The 20,496-nt window shown below is 37.5% G+C and overlaps 2 protein-coding genes across 6 annotated transcripts in view; one reads left to right on the forward strand and one right to left on the reverse strand.

The window, feature by feature from the left end:
- Positions 1-20,496, forward strand: part of LOC105672535 (protein artichoke-like) — a 386,355-nt gene that overhangs the window by 25,411 nt on the left and 340,448 nt on the right. For both annotated transcript variants that reach the window (XM_067353616.1, XM_067353615.1), the window contains one exon: positions 17,699-17,755. The gene's annotated coding sequence lies outside the window, so the exon portion shown is untranslated. The remainder of the gene's footprint in view (positions 1-17,698; positions 17,756-20,496) is intronic.
- LOC105672536 (protein artichoke-like) overlaps positions 1-20,496 on the reverse strand; it is an 80,411-nt gene that overhangs the window by 13,270 nt on the left and 46,645 nt on the right. The window contains exon 3 of one of the 4 annotated variants that reach the window (XM_067353623.1): positions 1,893-1,931. The exons of the other annotated variants lie outside the window; for them this stretch is intronic. The gene's annotated coding sequence lies outside the window, so the exon portion shown is untranslated. The remainder of the gene's footprint in view (positions 1-1,892; positions 1,932-20,496) is intronic. 4 annotated transcript variants of the gene reach the window in all.

Here is a 20,496-nt window from a genome sequence, read left to right on the forward strand (position 1 = left end):
AGTAGTGTATGAGTTTTTATTAAAATATATTTTCTTTGTATATGGTGAATGATAACGGCATTGCCCTAGGGATGTTACGTAGAGTATCTTTTCGGTCGTTGTAGTGGAAAACTCGCTCGTATAACGCTAGAGGAATATGTTTTACATACTCCGTGTATCTCTCACGTGTTTATCTCTTAAAAATATTATTTTGAAATAATCTAGATTACGAAATAAAAGAGCAATAATTGAATTTAATTTAATATCTATTTTTTCATCTACATGTATTCAAAATGGCTGTCTTGCAAATATTTTTTTTTGTGAATATCTTTTTGGAAATATTTTTATATTTAAAAATATGTTTGCAATAAGCAATTTTATTTTTATTAAAAAAATTAAAAGAAGTTAATTTAATTTAAAATAAAGCATTCATATCGTATGCTATACGCTTTAATATGTATCAGATTTTATTTATAAATTATACTAATCAAGAGAAAACAACTATATATATGTAAAAGTTTGAGAGGTGTGTAAAAATTTATAAAAGTTATAAATCTTAATAAAAATAATTAAATTAGTGTCAAGATTAAATACGTATTTGAAGGATGAATTAAGGATATTTGTCAGAATCGCTCGTCAGATAAATACAGTTTCAAATCGAGAACTATTTAGTTAAAGCGTACATCACGTTCATTTCGTCAGACGTGGACGGACTTTCTTTAAAATGGTTGATCTCCCTGCAGGATCTCTTTTGCTCACAGAATCCGACTGCTTGCGGATATTGCTTCTCTGTGCATCGCCTTTTAACCGGTTTACCTTGTTCCTCCGCGAGAGGAAAGCAAAGCCGGGCTTGCTAGCATCGAAGAAGCTACCAATTTCCGCAGCGCCTATCCTCTTTCGAACGTTTTCACTTCGAGGATCCCCGCTAGAAGTAGCTGCGAGGAATCTCTGAAACTGCTGGGTTAAGTGAATTCGAGGTGTCCCGGCTCGGATTACCACCTTCCAATTTTGCCGTCTTCGGCGGCTAACGGGGGCAAGAATTCGCTTCAGATCTAGAATCGCGATCGTCTCAAGATTTGCGTGATTCGAAAGGCAGAGTTTATCTAACTTTGCATTATCAGCCGGGCTTACGCGGCTTGATCTTGAAAAGGGGATCGCGCACTCGCGAGAGATTTCTCAAAGAGCACCCTTTTTGCCGGTGTACTAGATTGCCATAGGACCTCGATTGCATTTATCCCTTCATGAATAATTGCTGCCTTAAGAAAATCCACAAAGAGCTTTCGTTCATAAAATACCCTATTTTTGATGGAACATTAATCTATAATATTTATGGAATTATGTACGAATATAGTAAAGTTTGCCACAAAATGTTTTATCGTTATCTTTATCATTACAGCTGATCCAATTATAAACTGTGTGATATATATATGGAGAAAGTTTTATATAAAAAATTACTGTGTACGGAAGTAGTCGCGGAATGGAGGAATTATAAAAATTTTTATTATGTTTTTTACATAATGGTCATAGTATTTAAATTTATAATAACTTTTATGGTTTGCGATTACTGCCGTATCATAGTAATTTTTGAAATAAAATTTTTTCTATGTACAGGTTAAAATTTTTTCTATGTACGTGTTCCAGACCATATCATCCATTAATAGCAGATTTCGAAGGCTATTTGAAAATGAAAATCTTTATACCAAAATGTTAAGGCTATGATAATTTTTAAATGATAAATGTTTATAGTTGATTAATCAAATTGTTCAAAATTTACGCTATATTGATTTTATATCGTTATCATGTGAGAAAAAAATTAGTTTGTACAAGACATTTTGTACATTTTGCACATTTTACATTATTTTTTAATTAATTTTTAAAATGATTTTAAAAGAAAATCAAATAGATTGACTTACCGGCACGATGCGCAGCAGCAGAGTTGTTCACAAGTTTATCTGTAACATACAAAGTACATCCAAATTATAGTAGCGATTAAAATAATTTTTTATTTGAGAAATAATTATTAAAATATTAAACACATACATTAAAGTTTTATTTATTTTTTTTATTTAAATATCTAATAAAAAATTATATATTTATATTTAACAACCATAAATATTAAAAATTGTAAACGTTTTACTGAATATTTCAAAGTTTCTATGCGTGTTACATTACATATTTAACGTATTATTCTGCAAATAACAGATAATAAATAAATTATTACTTATCTTAAAGCTGTTTCGCCGGCACTCAATGCTCTTTCTGAGCCTTCTCCTCCTTTCAGTCTCCCTTGCAGTTTTTCAAGGCACTCACACGCGTTCGCGATGTGAATACGAAAATCGTACGGTGTTTTAAACGGGTACTTTGTTGTTCGGACAAAGTAAAACTCGAATATCATCGCACGGATTACACGTTCGATACTGCCGCGTATAACGATGGAAAAGATGAGATCGAAAACTACGGGAAATAAAAGGATAGTACTATCGAAACGGAACGATCTGCCGCGTACGAGGTTCTGCTGTGTGCATGATAGAGATACAATAAACATATCAAGGACAAAGTCGCGCTGAAATCGGAATTGAAATCGAGGTGCACTGATCTAAGCCAACTTTATTCTTGATATGTTTATTGCGTCTTTGTCGTTCGCACGGCGCCACTTTCCACAAGGCAAATTGTTCTGTATCGGCGCGTTATTTCTTTTCATAGTACTATCCTTATTATTTTCCATAGTTTTCAATCTCATCCTTTCTTACTTGTTACGGATGCGGCAGTGTCGAATGTGCAATCCGTGCGATGATATTCAAGTTTTATTTTGTTCGAATGATAAAATACGTGTTGGGAGTGTCGTTTAAAATATCGTGCAATTTTCGTATTCGCGTCGCGAACGCGTGCTTGGAGAACTGCAAAGAGGACTGAGAACGCTCAGAGAGAACTTCGGGTGCCAGTGGAGCAACTTTAGAATAAGTAATTATTTATTTCTTATCTGTTATTTGCAAAATATTGCACGTAAAATATTATGTAATGTAATGCACGTAGAAATATTCAGTAAAACATTTGCAATTTTTAATATTTATGATTATTAAATACAAATATATAATTTTTTAATTAGATATTTATATAAAAGAGATGAATAAAACTTAAATATGCGTAATAATTATTTCTGAAATAATTATTTCTCAAATAATTATTTTAATCATTGCTGAAATTTGGATATACTTTGTACGTTACAGATCAACTGTGAACAACTCCGCTGCTGCGTATCGTGCCGATAATCCCATTTGTTTGCTTTTAAAATAATTAAAAAGATAAATTTAAAAATAATGTAAAATAAACAAATGACCTTTAAAATCTGCTATTAACAGGATATATTTGGTCTGGAACACTTTGTGTATATGTATTTGGCATACAGTTAATTAACGTAATTTATTAATTGTAACCAAATACTCGATGTATTTTTCATAAATAATATATTTGGTTACAGTTAATAAATTATTTATAAGACAAAATTAATTTTTATTATTAATGATTCTTTGTATTAAGAATTATTGTCATATAATACAATATAACTTTAATAAACTTTAGACTTACAATTACTTTTCGTACTGACACGTGCTGATGTCTTGCGTTATATATTCACATCGTAGGCGTAGTTTCAAACAAGTTCTGATCTGTTTGTGTCGAAATTATGCAAAAGTATGTTACGCAATATTCTGTGTACGACTTAGTATAATATACGCATTATTTACTACTAAAACTAAATTTTAAGAATGCGTTATAGAAGGCTCGTCTCCAATTATGTTTGCTAACAAATTATGATAAAAAGGAACGAGGTTTAATTTTTCTTGATGTGAAAAGATAACAGACGTCGAATTGCACGAAACTAGCTTAAAGGATTCCTGCCGGTCGAATTAACCGAGACGAGAATACGTTTCGCATGTTTCTTCTGCCCGACTGCGCAGCATTCGTCTGGAATACCTCGATTTAGGGAACCCCAGACGAGTGTAAACGTGATTTGAATATTTCAAACGCCAATAGCAGCGGCCGCGAGGTTTTCAGCGTATCTGACATACTATGAATTATTTTCGGTATCGTTGAGTGTATTGAAATAATCCGGCGAATATTTTACAGGTGGAATATTTGTCAGATTATTTCATATTGCGCAGACACTGTGGTACGTGAAACTGATAGCGGTTGGAACTGGATTGGCGGCAAATTTATTATACGTACAGAGTTGAATCCGATGGATTCAAAAAGTGGTCATCGTACCTCTATCTGTCGTACTTTTAAATTAATTACTTTATAGACAGCACAGATAGTGTTTGTAAATTTAACAAGATATAAAAACAATATTTTCAATTATAAAACAAACATATCTAACAGATTGTGCGCCACAGTGTCCTATGTGTGCTTTACAATCATTTGCCCAATTCATGTGTACAATGTCGAATTTCAATATCTGTTAGGAAGCTAAAATTTTAACGAAAATTTGTTTTTGAGAAGTTTTTTTAATGAAATATGTTTGCATCATTGTTTATTCATTTTGATTGCTCGCCGATAGAAGCAGTTGGGAATATTGGCACAGGTTTCACATATGCGGAAAGCTATCGGATATTCGCTTTGTAGTTTGACACAGTCAACGTAAAGGATACGTAACTGCTTGGCGGCGAATCGATGCTGTCACCGTGACGAATACCAAATGCGTTCGTTATGTCACATGAGCTCGTGAGCGGAACATGTCGTAACTTCCGGACAGAGACGATCCGATTCTTGCGGAAACAAATGTGAGATATTTCGGCGAGAAACGGGAGTCTCGATCAACGAAACTGCCACATCTCGGGGACAGTTTCGCTGCGCCATGGACGACGGGATGGGATGGGGAACGGATGGGCAGAACGGAAAAGACCGGGTCCTCGTCGGATTCCGCGAGTATTGGCACATACGTAATCTCCTTTCGGCCTCGTTTCCGGAAATCGCTGATCTTCCGAGGAGCATTCCGGTCCCTGCATCCCGGTCGCCGGGGTTTAGGCGACCGGGATCCTCACGTGGAATAGTTTCGCGGCGCTTCGACGAGATAGCTCCCGAAAATTTACTACCCTCGTCGTACGTGCAGTAACTTAGGTTAAGGTCTGAGAAGACGCACTCGAGAGGAGGGGTGGAAGAACGGGAAAACGTACTCCCCGCCACGCCGATTTAAAGTTGAAGAGTGCTCTCGATTCCGGGCCGATGACACTCTTCTCGGGATTCCCGACGACGCCGTTTCTCTTTATCGCACCCATCCGCAGGTACGAATGCGCGCTCCGCGGTTTACGTTGCTATGTGTAATACAGTAACAAGTACCGCATACCGGCTTGTCATGCATTCCACAAGATATGTTAGCGAGTGCGCAGTGCCGCCTCGGGATCAATAATATTTCAAGAATTTCAGATGTCTGTTTTTTGCTACATATTTTGATGTAAAATTTTGTTATCCTTATTTTCTATTGCACAAAACGTAAATTAGTTATTTTTCAAAAAATATTTATATTTCCCACAAAACAAAAATTATAAAATAAAACTTTGACCAAATGCAGAACGCGAAGAGAAACGTAACAGTCAGAGACTTTGCGAGATAAAATATTTATATTAATTTTCTATAGTTGATAATGATATTATCGATTATATATTTGCAAAATTCTACGTCAAAACATTACTCCATTATTTGACAGAGTAATGAGTTTTTCAAAGCTTTTTGAAAGCACCAAAAATGGGTCGACGTATGGATTTACCGTGTAAGCTTCCGAAAGCTTGCCGTCATCCGGCGCTACATCGATAACTCGCACCTGCGGACAGATAGAACAAATCTATCAGCGGCTATCGCGCGATACGCGCGTGTCCTGCACACTTTCACGTTCGAAAATCGCCGCAGTGGTGAGAGTGATCCTGAAATCGATAAGAGGAAACAGCGGGTGCTTTTCTCTAAAAGACGATCGGATAGTATTCAGCAAAGCGAGGTTACTCGAACAAGACTACGGTCGAATGACTATCGGCTTGTGATAAATTCTCGCAAGTTTAAAGGATGCCGTAATGGATTCGGATTATATATCTTCTCGGACGGTAGCTTGCCCGCCGGTTTTCTGACGGAAAAGAGAACGCGGAGACCGTGAAAACCCGTTGCCGCTGGAGCGAACTGCCGTAGCGCATCGTCAAGCGATTTCGGATACTTCGGGATATGCCGGGCGAAACGGGAAATTTTTGCGACATGCCGGAGCAAATTTCGCTTCAGCACACCGTTCGATTACCGCGCTTAGCGCGCCCGCGCGGACTTTTTAAAGCGTCGATCGTCAGCTGAAAGGATCTTTCCTGAGAATTGTGCAAAAGGGCAGCGTGGCGATAGTGTTAAGTGAAACGTTACAGTTTCTTCTCGACTTATATTTATACAACGAAGAAATGTTATGTCATAATATACGAGAAATGTTTGACGAAACGTATGTGTTAAACTTTACTGAAGACAGCGTAGAACGAAAAATCTTAAATTAGTTATTTTATATAAACATGTTCTAATAATAATTTAATTTTTCTTGATTATAAGATGAGATTCTTTTAAAATTATGAAAAATGTTAAACCTTAATAGAACGATTTCGTTATAGCACCGTAATTTTAATTAAATTCTTATACTTAGATTTCCAATATAGTTCGTTATGTCTGCTGACGTTCTATAATTAAGCTTCCATCCAAAATGACGTTAGCTATGCTTAATTACATTCGCTCATTACGCGAGGAGTAATCTACGATTGCAAGTAACGATCCATCGATCGTACCTCATTAAAATAGTGCTCATATTACAATTGCAATTATGCAGCCGAAAATCAAGAGATCTATCGAGAGCATTCATTCAGTGGTTGCTTGGTAAGTCAGATTCGTGTCGGAATAGCTCTCTTTCGTCGTCTTCTTTATTCTTACAAGAGGACAAAGAATCTCCGCGGATGGGTTAAAGTACGACGTAGTACAAAGAAGCTGAAACCGCTCAGCACTTTCGAGGAAATATCGTTTGTGAGCTACGAGAGGACTCACCGAGACACCGTCGTTGCCAAAAGCAGACGGAAGAGGAGAGTTTGTAAAAAAGCTCGTAGAAAAAGATGCCAAATATATAAAGTGATATCAGTGTATGATTATATAATAATATCGATCTTTTGTCTGGTCTCTCAAAGCGTCGATATTTTTTTGTGTCGATGTTAGATTCGATAGTGTTGCATATCAGAAACAATGCAGATTTTTTTTGAAAGTATATTTATATAAATAAGTTAGCTATTTTTTCTCTAATTTGTGTCCCAATCTCTTTTTGTTCATACCACGAAAGTTTGGTGACCCCAGGCACCGATATACGAAGTGCAATTCATATAGTTTTTTCGTGATTTTTGCTTGTGGTTTTTACGTGTTAATTTTGGATTGCACCACGTACATTGGTTTGCGCGAAATGAAGCAATAGGCGCAATTTTACAATATATCGTTCTCGTGACCTTCGAAAGTTCATGAATGCATATGTGCTGGCACGCGTATATATGTACACAGCACAGCGACATACGCGCGAGAGAGGTTATGGAAATATTATTTTAATTAACCCCGTTCTCTCCTCTCTCGTGCCGGTTGTTCGTCCCACTTTGCGTTTCACGGTTATGACCTATCGTAACTCCGCGAGGTAGGCGGCAAAGGGATTTCATGCACCGTCAGATATCAAGCTCGTATAATATTATTATCGACGTTATTATAATTAAAACGCAAAGAAATTAACTTTGTCTTCGGCCCGTTCATCATCGTCGCTTTCACTCTTCCATTCTCTCCCTACGTTTTTCTTTCCATTTCTCTTCCACTTTATTCATTCGTTTTTTTTCTTTCGTTCCACTTTGCTATATTCTACTCTCCCGCTCTGCTCTCTGGCATTTCCATCCGATGTTCGACTTTATGAGCCTCGGCGAACTCTGGTGCTCTTTAATTTCTTTTGCCCTCAAGTTTGGGAGCGCTCATTTCCACCCTTTTCTCGCAGTTTTATCTGTGCGAATTAACACTTCACTTTGATACCGACCGCGAGGATTCTCAATGATCGCGATGAAAAACGGGACGAGAGATCTACAAGAGGGAGAGGAAGATAAGTGTTGGAAGCATGCACACAAGATCGATTTTTCCGTGCAAAACGAGAAGCAAGATAATTCTAGTTTTCGGAGGGATGAAAAAGGGTGAATTAAAGAAAGAAAGCGCACGTCTATGTATAAGGAAAAGAAAGAAGGGCAGACACGTCGATAAACGCGGTAAAATCGAGAACCCGGTGCAATCTTTCGATTTACTGCGACCGAGTGATTCCATTGAACCAGCACAGGTGCTGACGATGGATCGAGTGGGCAGTAACGCCGAGAGTGAAATAATTTTCATGACGCGAATAAATTTGGTCCCTTTGGGCGGTATGGGCATTCATTTACATCTTCCGAATGCAGTGAAAGCGCAAATTTGCTGCCACTCGCTGTACGAATTGTCGACATTTTTTTTCCACAACCACACGCGTACAAATAAAACCAATTGCGGGAGTCGAGATAAATCGTAATTCATAGTAAAAGTTAAGCAAAACTCTCGTAAATTACAAACTCTTATCGCGTAATGAGAAAAAGTCAGAGATATGAAATATCATTAAAGTAATGCATTTTTAAACGTTAGCAAAATATTTTATGATGTGAACTTTGTTATCGATTCTCTCGTATGCCATTTACAAAAATTAAACATTTACGACATCAAACATTTACATTTACATTTGTAAAACTAAAAAGTTTGATATTTTGTAAAATTCCTGATTAACCGATAATCAATGATTAATTGTGTATAAATGCGTTGTTGAATAATTTGAGAATTGATAAACGAAAATCATAAACTTTCGTACAATGTTATTTCTGTCTAATCAAAACAACACTGTTATATATTGTATTTATAAAAATAGTCAGTTGGTTTACGCACTTTCAACGCACTTGTGATTGGCACAAAAGCCGGACGTACACTAATGCAGTTGATCGGCGTTATTCTCGTTAGGTTTCTCGTTAACAGAGAGATTATCAAAAGCTTGGCTGCCTTTGTGACGTCCAAGAGCAGAACATTTCATGAATAAGTGATGCAATTACCACAAACACATTGCTTGCGATTATTTTACGAGCTGTTGCGTACGCAGTGTATTATTCATTCTACCTTTTGGCAATTTAAATTCCGATAAAAATAATATTACTACGTTTTATAATTGAGCTTGCACGAGATATTTCTGCTTTATGCATGCGCCCGTAATATTTTTCGACGACGATCGGATAATCGTTTATGCGAACGAATAGAAAAGTAAAGATTAAGGCGGACATCGTTCGGCCGCGAATTTATTCATGAAAGTATTCTTGTTCCGGCACTAATACTCTTATTGCGTTGAATCCTTCGCTCAAAGAGGAGTAAAAGATAAAAGAATTTGACACAAAGAAACTTTGATGGCTAGTTTTATCTTCTTTTTTTCGCTAATGCTAAATTACCGAGCCATCGCTCTTTAATTCTTATTAAAGATAAAAACATTTTAATAAACTGTCTGTGTTAATAAGATTTAGAGAAGTATAATCGTGTAACTTTAAATTGACGTGGCAAATATTTGTACAGTATAGAATAAAATTCAATTTGTCGAAATTTTTAGATCTTTTATCGCTCATAAATTAAATAAAATTTGCTAGCGTCAAAATATTTTTGTTTTTAAAAATATAAGAAAATCCATTTTCTCGAGAAATCTGTAGATCAAAGAAATTGTGGAAAGTTTGCGTCATCTCGCATAGAGTGTGAACTGTGAATTTTTCACATAGCCGCCTGGGCGAAAAGTGTGTGCAGCTTTCTCTCGCAGATGATAACAACGGTCTCACGTTCGATCTCATCTCGCGGAGCTTGTATATAAGAGTTTACTTTTTCCTTAGTTTATGTAAGATCTTCGGTTTACTTTAACGTGATCCCGCTACTAGTTTCCCTGGGCTCGATTCGATTTTGCTACGTGTCGCTATTCTTTTTTGTCCTTCAGATTAAGTTAAGCTCTCGCAAATTGGATATTGCGCGTTTCTCTCGTCAATTTCACTAACGAGAGGTGAACATTACGAAATAATCTCACGAATATAAACGTTTGATGTTACATAAATTCGAATTTACAAAGTATATATGGATATGTAAATACATAATGAATGAGATGAGATCTGGTGTTTAATTTGATAGCGACATTAATAAGGTAACTCAAACGGACGTGATTTTGATTTAGTTTTTCATCAGTTAAAACCACTCTGTTTGGGCTTTAACATACAAATCGTATTAACTTCACTATATACTTGTATATCATTTTGGTAAATGTTCAATCTCGATTATCAAATACATTCTGGAATTTAACATCAACAAAATTATCACTGATTAATATCCTATTTCATCTCAATGGTTTCAATACTAGATAGTGGTAGATACACAGAGAGTTCAACTGATGTCCAAGTCGTGAAAAATGGGAAAGCCGTGACGCAACCTTTGTTGTTTTAAATAAAAACGTACTCGTTCAATGTGCATGTCATTGTGCTGTTCGTCAGATGACGTTCTCATTATAGAACGTTGACGGAGTAGTAGCTCATACCGAAATTACATCGTCTCGTAAGTGACAGGCCCGCACGTTTCTAACGCCCTCCCGTTCGACGTATGTACATGCCGCGTACAGCCACACTGATGTATTGCAATTTGCAACACGCGTGTAGGTTATGTCAGCATGTAACAATGGATACATCAGGCACGACGACGACTCGCCGTCCGGAAGCCCGCGCGACCGCCACCAGTGGTCCGATGGAGCACCCGATGGTGCCGAACCATCGAATTGACATTTCGAGTGATCGGTAAATCAATCACGGTCGCATTAATAAGGACCGCGCACGCACGGCCACTCCACAATCCAAGCCCTACTAGCTTGGATCCGGTAATAGATAAGGGATTGCGTGCGGTCACCGTTCGCGTGTCCTGACCGATTCGCGTGCACGCGCGCGCGCGTAATTATTGCGTTTCGCCCTCGTTAAGATTAGTTGACCTTTTGCAATCGCGATGCACGCACGCGCGAAATTCCCCGTGGTGTGTCGTTGCCCTCTCGAACTGTCGAGAAATGGCCATTTCTTGGTCTCTGTCAAGGATACTGCGCAGCAATACGACTTCCTCCTCTTACTTCCTCTTTTATAGCGTCGCGGTTATGAGCCAATCTATTCTCCGTTTATACGGTAACGCGCTCGATGGAGAGGAACGTAAATAGCGAAACATTAAAGCGAAACATTACATTAAGTAAACGTTTCGCGAACGACGATGAGGGGGCGCGGGAAAGTTCGGTGGGAGATATTTTCAGTCGTCTCGCGAACGGGCGTCATTGAAATTCAATGAACATCAAAACGAAGTAACGCTACGCGACTTCGTTACGTCACAGTTACGCTATAATGGCGTGTTCTCCGAGGCGAAACGAGATTCTCGCTAAATTCAACACGCGGCTTACGACGTGTGGTATCATTTATGTCGGTTCCAATCTTACGCTGCACTCCGTAACGGGCTCTTGCATTCGCGAAATCGTTACTACCATCGGTCGAATCGCAAACTTTGAACCGAACTACAACTGCGCGGACGAGCGTCATTAACCCTCCGATGCACTTCACATACTTCTATATTACACACTAGACTGCCAGCGACTGTCGACTGTGTTGGACCTCCGCAGCTTCTTGCGACGTGTGTATCGAGGTCGTGAGACCGGCGGTGGCGATGGCATTTGTAATATATAAACTCATGGATATGGTAAAATAACATTGTGGTGATACGATCGCGTGCACTGCTACAAATGAACAGTTCTTATGTGCTTGATCACGCTGCGGTTTCTACTTTCTGTATGGCACATGACAGCCTCAGCCATATTTCATCGGCTTTAATAGTCGAGTGTGTATTGTAGAAGTCTATTCTTTTATAATCTCTATTTTCATTAATTCGGAATTTTTTAAATTCAAAACAACGTACGCACGCGAGCTTCCCATTTGTCTTCCGATACACTATAAATTATAGTAGTAGAGATAAACAAATAAAATAACTATATTATTCCAGAGGATTCAGAGAAGAGCTAGAAAGAATTAATTTTTTTATATTTAAGTATAAGGTGGATGCAATAAACAGGTTAATAGCGTTGAATTGTTGTGGTACATTACGGTTCGTCGCAAACCACCGATTGGTTCTGCCAATCGCATGCGATTCACTTAGTAGAAACGGTCGTAGGTGAAATTGGCTGTCTAGATCGATAAAAGTGAGATTGAGATTTTCACGGTATTGAGTAGGACGGACGGCTCTTTGTAAAAGGCATGTGCGTTTTGCGCGAGAATGTAATGCGAACGCCGGGACGCATGTGTTGAGCGAGAGTTATCTTCACAAATTCGCACGTGATGTTCTGACGGTCCCCGGGGCGCTTTGTTCGCCGTTTATATTCCTGCTTGGCAACGGCATTGTGAGCGGTATAAATTTTCCGCACGACGTTTGAATGCTATAAATTAAAAAGCATCTGCGTGCCAAATCTGGAAAACGCGGAAAACTTGTTATACCCAGCGACGTAGTTCAGACAAATGTATTAAATTCTGCTCTGGAGAAGTAAATCTTTCAGAAGTGTATTGCATCGAAGTTTTCTTAACCTGTCCAACTCTTTCGTATTTTTATGCTTAAATGTACTTAATTTATAGCATTCGTCAATTACATTTTATCGGTTTTATTATATTTTTCACCAAATTTTATCAAATTAAATAATAATTTTCTTCGCTAGCGTATCTTTCTGTATTATTGTATATGAAATGGAATCATCTTATACGACCAATGTGCGCAAGTACATTTCACAAATGCATCAGTATAGCTCACGCGACATTCGATCTAACCCGTTTGATCCTTTATAGAGAAGCAATCCTATCCTACGTTTACCTTTTTTTCTGTACACTCAAAGTCTTTTGCTCATGTGAGACGTCTGAAATACGTTCTATCGGATTCCTTAGATGCAGGTAAACGTACGGTGTCACGTTTCGCAGTGCTAGGTGTCTACTCACGTTCCTCACTCTAAATTTTACTGCCGCGCGAGATCCAATCCGACAGCGCGAAGTGTGCGAGGGATCTAATCCGAAAAATAGTGTGCCGCTGTACGATAAGCGTTTTCTTTATATTCGTACCCACTCTATGTCGCACGTCTCCGCCTCTGATACTTTCGCGAGTGCTGTCATTCATCCCGCATTTGTTCCTCGCTTCGCGAGGAATATATTCGACGACGTTACGGAAAGAACGATTACATGTGAGGAAAATACAAAAAAAAAAACAAAAGAATTGCAATATTCCGTGCATTCTTTATTTGTCTGATATATTATATTGTTCCATTCTTCATCGGCGATTGTTACGATCGTCTGAAAGGTATAATGTTCCTGTCATAATCCCACACGTCAGAATTGATAACCCTTCTTCCCTTACTTCCTTCTTGACACAAATGCGCGAGCTCCCTCGTTCAACGCGAAAGTGTGGCGTTCGAGGTGAAAAATAGCAAAGTCGAAGATGGAATATTTTGTTGGTGAACGAGATCTGTCGGAGAACATAAGACCCTTGTACGTTGCGCGCAAAGGAGGTTTCATTACGACGCAGGCGGTGGAGGGAATTTCCCGCGCAGCAAATAGGGCGGGATGGGGAGAGAGAAGAGGTCTCATCGAAAACCTAATACGATGGTAATCAGGGGTGAGTCCGCTTCGGTTCTTCAGGGTTACCAGTCCCATCCGTCGCCAGAAGAAGATCCGATCCAGACTCTCCCCCTCTCCTTCTACTATCCGCCAGTTGCCAGGCATTGAAAATTTATTGAACTTCCCCAGTCATCCACCCCGTCTCCCCTTTCTCCCCGCTCGTCGCTCTCGCTCACCCTCCTGCGCTCTCTTGACTTGATCGAAGACAGGCTTTTCGATATCTTAATAATCCGCCTATTCGGCTGTCACCGGGGGTGGGTATGATTTCGCGAATCTATAGTCCGCCGACGTACGAAGAATAGATGTCGTACTTGTCATCGCTGTACGTCGCCGACGGAACCTTCATGAGCTAAGCTCACTCGAGGGACTTTTATGCTGTCGTTATGTTCGACATCTCGCGTCGTAATGCCAAATTGAAATTGCAGCACTGACGGCCTTTGAACGGCCCAGGTGTAATGGAACATCTCGTGTAATCCATGAAAACCTTTTATTGAAAGCGGATAATAATTTTTAATATATAAGCTTAAAGTATATTATCGTGCGATTGCAAATTTCAGTGCAGGAATTTTTATCGAAGCTATAAAATTCCTTACATTTTTTAACAAAATATGTAATGAATAATTGTATGTATCGTAATTAATTGTATATCGATATCATAATTAATAGTCGTATAGTGCATAGTTGTATTTAATTTTCTTCTTTTTTTAGTAATTATTTGCGATGTTACATTATTATGCATTATTCAAAAAAATAAATAATATAAAGTTTCCTATAATTCGAAGAAGGATGAATACAAAAGTTGCATCAGAGAAATCGTATTGGCATTCTATTGTCATTTGATAAGAAGAACTACTTTTATGAAGAGAGTTTGTATCACAATGTATTTCCCAGTTTGTGCGTGTGTTTATCTGTTTTCGCAGCCATCGCAAAACGCGTATACATAGCGCATTGTATGTTTTCCATTTCTGCCTCTTCCAGTATTTCCATGAATATATCAAAACACAAGATCCATCTATACTCGCGGTATTATCGCAACTTCTCTTATAAAATATTTTACATTATCCGGCACAAAGGAAGCAGTCCTTACCATGCTCTAAGAGCAACCATAGACATTCGTTCGCCCTTCGAGTCGGACAATGACCAACCAGAAAGAATCCTCGGAGTACCGCGTTTCTCACGAATGAAAACGATCCGCAACTCAATACCGTAACGAGTTTCGCGAAGTCCGACGAATGCATCTGATAAGCGAGTTTGCTTCAAGTTCGAGACGATCGCCGCCGACGTTGCACCGATGTCGAAGCTATCCCGAAGATGTCTGAAAAATAACCCGTATTTCTTCGACATAAACGGGTGCTCTTCCGCGCAGAAATATCTGGTATTCGCGTATACCTTGTCTCGCCCCGTCGCGACCGCTTCGTATTTCGAATTCGCACCCATCCGTTTTGCCTGGCGACCCTCGATGTAGCTACGCGCTTTCTCTCTTCAGGATCTTTTATCTACTTTCTTATGTTAAATTCATGACTCGACGGCAGCCGCTGTCGTTGTCGCCGCTCCCGCTGGAATTCTTGCGCGGAATGCAACGCGCGAACGCGCGCGACACAAGTCGCACAGACTCGCAATACGCACAGAATGCAAGCCGAGCAACGGAGCATGCGAGAATAGTTTCAAGTTGTTCGTGTAGACGCGAAATGATGGATATTTTGCGAGACGATTGTCGGCAGTGCTTTAAACGGATTATTCTAGGCTGTATTACGCCGTCGCTTTCTCTATCTCTCTGTGTGTTTCCGTTTCTCTATTTCGCACACCCTCGAGCTTCAAAATTTACGGGATTAATTAAAAACTAATAAAATTTACAATGCACTCTTTGTTGTGAGAAAATATTACCCGCGGATTTATAATATTTATTAAATTGTTGTTTATATCTGTATTCTCTCAACAACTCAACCATGTTTTTGATTAATATTTGATAACAAGAAAAATTGAATAAAATCAGAAAATGTTATTAAAAGTGCGTTAATTTAATTTAATTACATTGCATGAAATACTGTTCGACAATCTGCAATTAACAAGTACCAACGACCTCATTATTTCTCGTCATAAAATTTTTAGTAAAGTCGAATAATATAATTAAAACTGAACAAGCGGGTCGGCGAAATTACGTTCTCTAACGATAAAATCGATAATTACGAAATTATTAAAAAACGTTGAATACTAAATGTTTATCTGACAGTATATTTATTTATGACTTTATGACTTTATGGCTTTTGTGGCTTTAAGATATTCCATTTGAATTTTTCTGCAAAAAGGAACAAGTTGCAGCTTCTCATGCAATTTTTCGAACATTTTCTTCGGCAGCCACGTAGCAAATATCAGAAATGTCTGTTTACTCTTCTGACTTTTCTACCGGCTGCATGTTCTCGTAGTATTTCACAGGAATATCGCCAATAGCGCGAAAGGTGTTCTGCGTAATCACGTTTCTGGAATTTCCGTGGTTAATACAGATTTCCCATCCTTCCGCTGACGTTGTAATGCAGGGTTGCATCTGCATAACGTAGAGAATACAATGTGCAATACCGGTGCGGACGAGCGTAAGCCTGAGCGCCGGTAATGAAATCGCGCATTACGCCATAGTAATGACGGCCTCGAGGCATTGCGACGCTTAATGTTCACGATAACGATGTAAAAAAGATGAAACGAATGTTTTTATACTTCCGTTGTGAAGCACAAAAAGAAGAAGATTAAGACGCTGTATTCATTGTGTCGTAGGTCGCAACTTTGACTTTTGTAACTTAATCACCGCTCATGAAAGAAGTATGCAAATAATGAGCCATGTCTTCGAATCGCGCGTCAATAGCTTAAACATACTGTACTACTCGTAAAAAGTTTGATGGAATGATGAATAACGCTGTATAAAATAGACAGGAGTATAAAATTGTATAAAATTGACACGAATTTATAAAAAAGTACCATCGTTGCTTTTCAATTAATTACACTTTAATTTATATATTTATCGCATTTCAATCAATATATTCTCAATGAATATTGTATTTTACAATTATTATTTTATATTATATCAAAAATATTGTACTTGTAAATATGAACCTCTGCAGGAATCTCTATGAAATAACATCTCAGAAATAACTTTTTTAATAATTTTAACAACAATTTATATAATAACTTACAATAAAATACAAAAATGAAACATTGAGAGCTTTTAACGACAAGCCTTTGATAATAATTACATTTTACAATTACTATTTTATATTCTATCAAGAAATACTGTATTTGTAAATATGAAAATAATACATTAAATAAATTAACTTTAAAATACATAAACTAGCACTTCGCAGGAATCTCTATGAAATAACATCTCAGAAATAATTTCTTTAATAACTTTCGTAACTTTAATAAAATATAAAAATAAAACGTTGAAGACTTTTAATGACGAGCCTTTGACGATAAAAATAATTAACTCAAGTTATATATTTTTAATGATGGACAAAATAATTGGTAAGATAATAGATAAAAATTTAATTATACGTGTCTGTATATATCTGGAACAAATTTATTCAATTAAGTGCGCGCAATGTTTTGTGTTTTAAATGTCTCTGTATAAGTCGGGCCTATAAAGTGCGATCAGTATTCTATAAACGGATTAGTATTCCATAAACTTTGTTACTAATTTAAGTTAGATAAGCTGCTTTCAGATATGTGTCAAGAGTACTTCTAAAGAGCTTTTAGAAATCTGGCAAGTAGACTCGCATTTGCGTACAGTTGCGCGGCTATACAAATGTTTGCATAAGAGTCTTAATCCGATTATTACGAATGAAGTTAGGTAGAGAATTAAGGATAGAAAGCTGTAAGCGTGTTTCTCGCAATTTTTGCCACTGCCCACAGTGAACGCGGATTGCGGACAGCAGATTTAAAATAATAAACTTTTTTGTTTACAGGATTGCTTCACGTCGGCTCGAGAGAAAAAGAAAACTGTCGTGACGACAACAGAATCGGTAAGTCCACATTTGTATTTTTAATAACTTATAAATACAAGCATGAAAAGTTACTTTAATTTAAACTCATAGGTACTATATAGCAAGGAAATTTTTTACGCACTTTGTTTATTTTAACAAGATGTGAATTTTGATTGCATTAATCGCGCGGATAGTCAAATGTTAGCGATGTTGATAGATTGACAGCAAATTTGCTTACTGGGTGCTTAGATATATCAGGTTTAATGTATACATTAAATCCAATTAAAAATCTAATATTTGATTAATTAGTTTCAAATTAATGTTATATAAATTATATTTGTGGTTTTTATAAAATTTATGTGATTATATATTTCTAATTAATCACGTCGATATCAGTATATTCCTATTTTCGTGTTCCATCGCAGAACAAAAGTCACTACCAAATGGCGCGATCGTTTTAATAAATTTCCAATCGTACATGGTGCCATGATACTAACGACAATCGCCGCACTCGTAGCACACGTAATTATAGAAGATACATCACGCTAAATTAGCACAGCTGCAATCAGCGCAACGCTCTCTTGTGCATTAGTCATTTAGTTATGACTATGACGAGAGCTATAAAATCTTATGCATATCTGTTCATAAAAACTGATTATCGGACGATGTACATATATTATCTCTAATTACAATGCTTTGTGCTATCGCGTTGAGTTTGGAAACTATTGTAATTATATCTTGTGCGAAATTTGCAATCAAGCGATGCGAATGTGCACAGTCCGATGAAAGCGTGATTTATGACTCATAAATTAAAACGAGACACAAGAAAAATATTGAATAAAAGAATTGCTAAATACATCTTTAAGATTTTGAACAGCTTGGAGTTTTTTTTGGCAATGTGACATGAGCATAGTAATACAAAGTTTTTTGGAAAGACTTCAAATTTATATTAAATTTATGAAACGTCTCTTTTATTGAACTTTCTACAAACGTGACGCGTAATATTTATTTATTTTGAAATTACTTTTACTAGCATTTTTTATTAGATCTTTGCAAGTAAAAGGTAATTTTTAATTCTAATGCATTGCAAATTGATAGTGAAAAGGAAATTTAATTGAATATTCAACGATAACAAGTTCCAATTATTTCGTCTCTTAAAAACGCCGTATCTCATCTTGGAACGAAACGCGGACTAAATAATCGCGAGCTTGCATCCACGTAATCGTAAGTATTCCTCGCGTGCAGTTTCCGCGTTCTCAGTCATCGCGTTATCTGAAATGTCCTCCAACAACGGCATAAATTTGCCGGTATGTTTTCGGCTCGCTGCGCAATTTAGTCGAGGCTCTGTTTGCGCCGCCGCTGATTTCTAACTCCAAAACTGCAGCGGTGCGACGCCACCGACGACTTTGCCACGCCGGTCACGCCGATCGTCGGAGTTTCTCATTACGATTCCGTTAGCGTCAGCAATTGCAGTAAGTTGTAGCCGGTCGAGCATATATCGCGTTACTTTATTGCTGTTTGGCCAGTGGCCGCTGCGCTGCTACTATTTCCAAATTTTCGCCATAGCCTCGTCGTGTCAGTAACTGCAACTTACGATCATGAATAGACGTAACGCTTCCGTATCTTACATCCAGTTACTGGCTACATCCAGCTTTACGATCTCCAGTTGAAATTAGATTGCCGCATTAATTCCTGTCGTTCGTATCGCGCGATAGGTCATATATTTATTAAATGAATTGTACTTCCTTGACTACACACTATATATAAAACAATAGTGAAAGAAATTTGAATCTTTTCGTTCTTAAAGGGAAAAAAATATGTGCAATTATTTACATCTTATGATGAAAAATATGTGAAATAAGAACGAAAGAAGGAAGAAATGTAGCAGTAATTCAGCATACCTTACTCGGGAGATTTGTCTTTCATGTTAGCAATATTTTATTAAATCCCGTGTAAAAGAAGTTTCTTTTGGGTGTCAAACGATTGCGCTCTTACAGAGCAGACGCTCGAGAAATTCGTGATAATCAAGGAATATTTGTACATGTCGCCATTTTTACTTTCTATTCGTTAATATGACAAATAGGGCTCGGATATTCGGGCTTTAAACCAGCTCACCGCCGGCTGCGCCGGAGACAAATGGGACAGCTCGCTCTTTCGGCTTTACCTCTTCTCTCGCTTCGTCACTTCTTCCCACCGACGTACTGCTAAACGAGTCGTTAGTGCCGATTTTTTACACGGAACCGTCATTTTAACACACGGGACATCCGAGCCTTAAATTAATGTACACATAAATTCACGAGATTTCTTAATTTATCCACGATAGTCGAGAGAAGAATTGCGCGTTTTTAAATTTTTTTATTAGAGTCGTTTTAATTACTACATTTTAGACGCATTACACACGTATTCTATGAATCGCATCGTATTGAAAGAACATTTCTGCATTTGAACAAGCCGTAATTTACACTCTTCTTCAAACCTTAGCAAAGAATTCTAAAAATTCAATTTTCTGAAACATCGCTGTCAGAAATTCCGCAAATAACTTGCAGTAAGCTGCGTCTCCGTTTCCAATAATTTAACTGAGAAAAGCAGCGCGGAAATTGCAAGGAAGCTGCGATTGATTACCGATTTGAAGCTGCTACGTCGACTGCCTTTGCGAATATTGAAAAAAAACGCGAAAGCTAGGATAATAAAATGCAAAAGAGTAAAATAATACAAATAGCAGTGTTATAAATATTCATACTCGAGCTATATTATTTTTAAAGTATAAAAATAAATTATGA

The sequence above is a fragment of the Linepithema humile genome, chromosome 4 (assembly GCF_040581485.1).
Source record: "Linepithema humile isolate Giens D197 chromosome 4, Lhum_UNIL_v1.0, whole genome shotgun sequence".
Lineage (NCBI taxonomy): Eukaryota > Metazoa > Arthropoda > Insecta > Hymenoptera > Formicidae > Linepithema > Linepithema humile.